Genomic DNA, 7111 nt, shown 5'->3' on the forward strand with positions numbered 1-7111 from the left:
TTGCACTGGGGCATCAGCAACGGCCTGTACGTCTCGTATCTTTTTAATTTCCAACTCCTCCAATCTTCTTGCCATAGCTACGAATTTTACTTTCATATCAGTGTCTTCATTCAGTGTACACATCCCAGCCTTAGCATTGGAAACACTAGGTTGAGAATTCATTTTCCCCACTTCTCTGGCATTCGGTTCATCCCATCCTTGTGAAACTTCAGCTACATAACTCAAGAAATCAATGGCTTTCTACAGATTCTTACTCATGAAGTCTCTTCCACACATCGTTTCCAAGAGTTGCTTCATTGAGGAAGACAATCCATCATAGAAATAGCTCACCAACAGCCATGTATCAAAGCCATGGTGAGGACAAGTGTTGATTGCTTCCATGTATCTTTCCCAACACTCATAGAATTTCTCATTCTCTTTAGTTGAGAAATTTGAAATTTGTCTTTTCAAGCTGTTAGTTCTATGAGTCAGGAAAATTTTCTAGAGAAATTCAGCTTGTAAATCCGTCTAAGCTCGGATACTCCTTGGCCTCAGAGAATTAAGCCAAAATTTGGCCTTATCCTTTAAGTAAAAGTAAATAGCTTCAGCCGCATCAAGTCGATGGACGCTCCTCCTTCTTGAAACGTATTACAAACTTCTTCAAATTCTTTGATATGTGTGTAGGGATTATCTCTTTCCATGCCATGGAAAGTATGTAGAAGTGGTACAATATGTGGTCTGATCACTAGCTGCTTTGTAGGTGGCACTATACATGATGGTGCACTCATACGAGGTGGATGCATGCGATCCTGCATAGAGCAAAATGCATTGAGATTGTCCTCCTGAGTGTGTTCACTATGCTGATCTTCAGGAGTAGGCTCTATGATATTCAAGCACAAATCCAACTCTATCTCGTGAGGATTTCCAATTTTCACAAGTCTTCCCCCATTGTCTTGTATCCAATATGGCATACACAAGTAGTAGTAACTGAAACAAAAACAAGAAAAAAAAAAAAAAACTAATCTAGAAAAAGATCACAAGTATTTTGAGAAAATCATATCATTGTGAAGTGGCACCATCCTCGACAACGACGCCATTTGATTCATCCCCGGTCGTGTGTAACTTGATTCAGTCTTTAGATGGGAGTTATCAACAAAATTTATAAACCTAATTCACCATATACTAGGGTAGCATAGCTAGCATAGCATAGTAGTTCTAGGATCGTTCACTGGGATGGGTTTTCATTTCACACATGATATTATTTTCAAAAGATGGTTTTCCTTTTGCCAGTAAGCTTTACAAGAAAACATAATCGTTTGGTTGAAAAAGATTCTGTTTAAGCTAAAAATAATAACTGTGATTAATTACAAAGAAAAGGTTTCTTGGACTTCCAGGTCACTAGGTTCAGATCCCTTATACAAAAAGAGAAGATTCCGGATCTTTTCCTCGAATTAGGGATTTAACATGTAGTTATTTCCAGAACCGGTGTGGTATAGTTGCTTCCCATTAATGGTTTCAACCCTAAAACCTCTCACTGACTCACCTTGCAATGGTTCATACCTCTCACCTGGTATTAGCCATTCAACAAGGTCCTTAACCTTGGAATACCCTTCAAAAGATCACAAGAGTCCAAAAGCTTACCAAGTGTTGGCTATTCTAAGTACTCCTACCTTTAAACCACCTCCCAGAGGCTCACAAGAGATAACTTAATGGATCTCTATGGGCTGAGTCCAAATGCTTACCAAGTGTTGGCTTAGGCGATTTTAAAGGATTTTAAGTTAACTAGAAAAATAGAAACCATTCACGGGTCACTGATTACTACTCAAAAAGTGCTCTTTTATAGCTTGTTATAAACTCTTTTAGACACTTTTGAGTAGCAATTAATACCTTTTAACTCAATTGGCACATTAAGGACCCTTGCATATGTTTTTAATCAATTTTTGGCTAGTTTTGGTGTTTTTGATAGCTTTTTTATCATTGAAGAAAGCCAAGAATGAGGGATAACTTTGTGCAACCCTTGGGAATGAGTTTCCAAGCCAATCAAGAGATTCGAGGAAGAGAATCAGAGAGAGAAATCCATCATGAAGCAATTTTGCATGGTGATGCAAAATCTTCACATGCTATGCGAAATTCAAAGGACAGAAGTTGCAAGGAAAATTTGGATCACTTTATGGAGTCCAATTCTTACATTCTATATATCATTTCGAAGCTCGGGAAGTCAGGAGTGCAACTCTTCAAACGGTGTGCAATTTGGAGCTGAAACGAGGAAGTTATGGCTGTTTGAAGGCGACTGCGCAAAGCTAAGGAGGAATTTCGCATTGACATTTCCTGATGCGAAAATTTTCACATTGACATTCCCTGATGCGAAAATTTTCGCATTGACATTTCTCAATGCGAAAATTTTCGTAGCGCACTCTCCCAATGCGAAAATTTCTACACTGACTTTCTCTAATGCGAAATTTTTCGCACCACCTGTCTCTAATGCGAAAATGTAATAGCTAGATATTTTACACCGCCTCTTTTAGATCTTTTTACCTTAAGATATTTGGTGTGAATTATCAGTTCTCTCCTTGTAATCAGCTGAAGATATTTTAGGATATTTAGGATATCTAATTAAGAGGTTGAAAATATCTCTCTTTATATATCCTAAGATATCTCCTTGTAAAAAAGATCCCCAGAGACAATCCCCGATACAATTCCATATCTCAAAAACCATCTCTGATATCTTTCGTCTCTGTGAAGAGGGGAAGACATTGGGGAGGGGATCACTTGTACATGTTTTTAGTAAGAAATATATAGAGCGTTGCTCTGCCTTACCTTCTTGTTTTGATTGTATTATTCCTTCTAGCCAAACAACCTCTGAAGATGTTTTCTCAGAGGATGAGTGGCTAGACTTTTTATCTCTTGGATGGAAGGGAGCTTGGTAAGGGACCCGATTGCAAAAGTGAGAGTTTTCCTTGTTTCAAGTTTTTAATGAAGAGGAATTTGTGACCCGGTAATGGTTTTTGTTTTTTTAGTTAACTTAAAACGCCTTAAAATCACCTAGGCCAACACTTGGTAAGGCAAGTGGACTCCCTCCTTTGAGTTGCACTAGTTTATCTCTTGTGAGCCTTTGGTAGGTGGTTTAAAGGTAGGATTTTCTAGAATAGCCAACACTTGGTAAGCTTTTGGACTCTAAGAAGACATCCATTAGTTATCTCTTACGATCTTGTGAAGGGTAATCCAAGGTTAAGGATCACGTTGAATGGCAAATGCTAGGTGAGAGGCACGAGCCATTGCAAAATGCATCAGTGAGAGGGAATTAGTGTTGAAACCATTAATGAGAAGCAATTGTAACACAACGGTTGGGAGGATAACTATAGGTTAAATCCCTAATGCGAGGAAAGATCCAGAAATCTCCATTTTTGTATAAAGGACCTGAACTTAGTAACCTGAAAATCCAAGAGACCATTTTCTTTGTAATTAAACTCAGTTACTATTTTTGGTTAGTTTAAAACCACCCTTTTCCAAATCAAAGATTGTGTTTTCTTTTAAAGCTAACTTAGAAAAGAAAAAACACCAAATCAATTCCTTAAACTAATATCAGGTGTGAAATGAAAACCCATCCCAGTGAACGATCCTAGAGCCACTATGCTATGCTAGCTATGCTATCCTAGTACATGGTGAAATAGGTTATAAATTTTGTTGATTATTCCTGTCTGAGGACTGATTACTACTCAAAAAGTGCTATTTTACGCCTTTAATTCATTATGTTTTAAGCACTTTTGTGTAGTAGTTCTCCATTTTTATTCCAATTGGCATGTTAAGGACCTAGCAATGACTTCTAATCATATTTGTGGCTAGTTTTAGTGTTTTGACAGCTTTTTGGATCATTAAGATAAGCCAAGTAAAGGAGAGAAGCAAAGAGGAAAAACAGAGGAAAACAGAGTGAAGAAAACAGAGGACAATAGCTGCAGTCTTCCTTCTCACTTTTGGAGCACTTCCCGAAGTCCATTTTCTACATGCTATATACCATTGCAAATTTCAGGAAGTCAAGAATCCAACGCTTCAAACCGTGTACGATTTGGAGCTGAAATGAGGAAGATATTGCCTTCGAAAGACAACTGCACCAAGCATGTGCGAATTTCGCACCAGCATCCCAAGCATGTGCGAATTTTACACCAGCAACCCGTGCAAGTGCGAATTTCGCACCAGTCCATGCAAGTGCGAATTTCGCACTAGCTCATGCGACTTTGGTGCGAAATCTCCTCTGTTCTGCCGACTCCACATGAGATCTTTTCTTTTGTATTTTTTGATGTAAATTCCTTTCTTATCCCTGTAATTAGCCAATCATAGGCTTTGCTTTGTAAAGACTATAAGAGGGGTGGAAATCATCTCTCGAAACACACGAACATATTGTATATTTTACACTTAGTGAAATACAGGGCTCTCTTTGTTTTTCTTTCCTCTTTACTATTTTCTTTTTCTTGGAAGCCAAACAACCTCTGAGGATGTTTTCCTAGAGGATGAGAGGCTAAACCTTTGGTTTCTTGGAGTGAAGGAAGCTAGGTGAAAAGTCCAGATGCTAAAGTAGAAAACTCTCGTGCATTAAATACAGGTAGTTGTAGTTCATAAATGACTTTTAAATCTAAAGTTTTGCTTTAAATCCCTTAGAATCACTTTGAATAGCCAATACATGATAAGCTTTAGGTCTTTGTGGATACTTATTGCTAGATCCACATCAGTCCATTAGTTATCATGTACGAGCCATTGGAAAGTGGCTCAAGGTGAAGACCTATAGTGTCTAAAGCCATTAATGGAACTTGACTACCATTTCTATTGACTTTTTATGGATTAAATCTTCATTGCTAAACCTATACCGGTTCGGGAAACAACCATCCTTTATGTTGTTGTCCCCAATATGAGAATAAAAATCCAGAATTTCCCACTTTGCATTCTGAACTTGATCCTAGCAACCTCTAGCTCCGGGAGACTTTCTTTCTTCCATTTTTACCTAGTTCTATGTTAGTTTAGTTTCAAACACCACTTTCAAAACAAATTTTATTTTCTTTTAAACTTTAAGTTTTTGACAAAGGAAATCATCATATTCAATTCCTAATCTTGAGTTTATCACTGGTAGAGTGAAAACCCATCCCAAAGTTCGACCCTAGAGCTGCTATACTATAGTAGCTTTGCTACGCTAGTATGAGGTCATAGGATTTATAAATATTTTTTATTAAAATACCCAATTGGGCACGAATCAAGGACTGAATTAGAAGACACCAGCTAGGGCAAACGAATCAGTCACAACCTCTTTTCATTAAAACTGAAACAAGGAAAACTCCCAATATTGTATTCAAATCCTTTACCTAACTTCCTTTAGTCCAAGAAACAAAAAAGTCTAGCCACCCATCCTGTGAGAAAACGTCCTTAGAGGGTGTTTGGCTAGAAAGAAAATAAAAGACAAAATAAGAAGGTAAGGTAGAGCAAAGCTCTGTATTTTTACTTACTAATAAGAATGTACAAGTGACCCCCAAGAACTTCTTTTGAGAGTTCGAGATTGATATTACAAAAGGAGATATTCTAAGAAATATATAGAGAGATATTTGCAACCCCTCGCTAAAATATCCTAAAAATCTAAAAACAAAATATCTTCAGCTGATTACAATATCTAAAAATATCTTCAACTGATTACAAGAAGAGAATGGGTAATTACACAAAATATCTTGAAATAAAAATCTAACGGAGTTGGCAGGAAAATATCCCAAATTTACACAGGGGGAATTTTCGCAAGTTAAATGGGACTTGCGAAAATTTTGCAAGTTAAAACAGGGATTTGAAAAATTGCTTTTCTTCAATTGTGGTTTCGCAAGTTAAAACAGGGACTTTCAAAATTCCTTCAGCTTTGTTGCTCTCTGTTCTGCAGTACAAACTCCTCACTAGTTTCACAAGTTGAAAGAGGAACTTGAGAAAATTTCGCAAGTTGAAAAGTAACTTGCGAACTTGATGAATGTTATATTCCTTCTCTGATTCTCCTCCTTGCTCACTTGATTGAATTGGCAAAGGCTTTGAAGCTCTCTAAGACTTGGATTCTTCATGTTTTGAGATTCAACTAGCTTCGCTATGAACTGAACAAATTCCTCCCTCATTCTTGGCCCATTTTAATGATAAAAAAGCTATTAATAACACCAAAACTTACCAAAATTTGATTAGTATACTTTCAAAGGTCCTTAATGTGCCAATTGGATTAAAAGGTGTTAATTACTACTCAGAAGCGTTTGAAAAGAGTTAATTTCAGGCTATAAAAATAGCACTTTTTGAGTAGTAATCACTCATGACCTGGAGTTGTTCTAGTAAACCTTAACCTTAGTTGTTTATGGCATCTAGATCCTTAAAATCAAGTCCTAGAGTTGTGCATGTCAACCATTGGCCTGAGCTGTTCATAGCATCTGAATCCTTGAGCTCACGATCAGGAGTCATTCATGTCCACTACAACTTGGAGCTTTTCATAGTATTTAGAGCCATGTGCATACGACCTGAAGTCATTGATGCCAATCACAACCAAGAGTTTTTTTATAGCACTTAGATCCTTGAGCCCATAACCTAGAGTCATTCATTTCATCCACAGCTCTGAGCTTTCCATGGCATCTAAAGGCCTAAGCTAACGATCTGGAGTAATTCATGTCAACTAGATCCCTGAGTTGTTCATAGCATTTAGACTCATAGACTCATGACCAAGAATCATTCATATCAACCTCATCCCTTAGTTGTTCACAACATCTAGAGGCCTAAGCTCATAAAATCTCTAGTCATTAATATCATTCATTACTCTCAATTGTTCATAGTATCTGGAGCCCTGAGCTTATAACCTAAAGTCGTTCAAGTCAACCATCACCATGAGCTTTTAATAGTTTAGAGCCCTAATCTTAAGACCTAGAGTTCTTCATGTCAATCACAACCTTAAGTTGTTCATACCATCTAGAGCCTTGAGCTCATGACCTAGAGTCGTTCATGTCTTCCACACCCAGGAGCTTTTCATAGCATCTAGAGTCCTAAGCTCAAAACTCGGAATCGTTCATGTCAACGATAGCCCTGAGCTATACATAGCATATAATGGCCTGAGCTAACGAGTTGGAGTTATTCATGTCATCCA

General features: G+C 37.5%; 1 non-coding gene across 1 annotated transcript; it reads left to right on the forward strand.

The window, feature by feature from the left end:
• Positions 1-346: 346 nt before the first annotated feature.
• LOC117910343 lies at positions 347-453 on the forward strand. Its single transcript, XR_004650650.1, has one exon. It is a non-coding gene; the product is annotated as a small nucleolar RNA R71 (small nucleolar RNA).
• Positions 454-7111: the final 6658 nt, after the last annotated feature.

The sequence above is a fragment of the Vitis riparia genome, unplaced genomic scaffold, assembly GCF_004353265.1.
Source record: "Vitis riparia cultivar Riparia Gloire de Montpellier isolate 1030 unplaced genomic scaffold, EGFV_Vit.rip_1.0 scaffold716_pilon_pilon, whole genome shotgun sequence".
Lineage (NCBI taxonomy): Eukaryota > Viridiplantae > Streptophyta > Magnoliopsida > Vitales > Vitaceae > Vitis > Vitis riparia.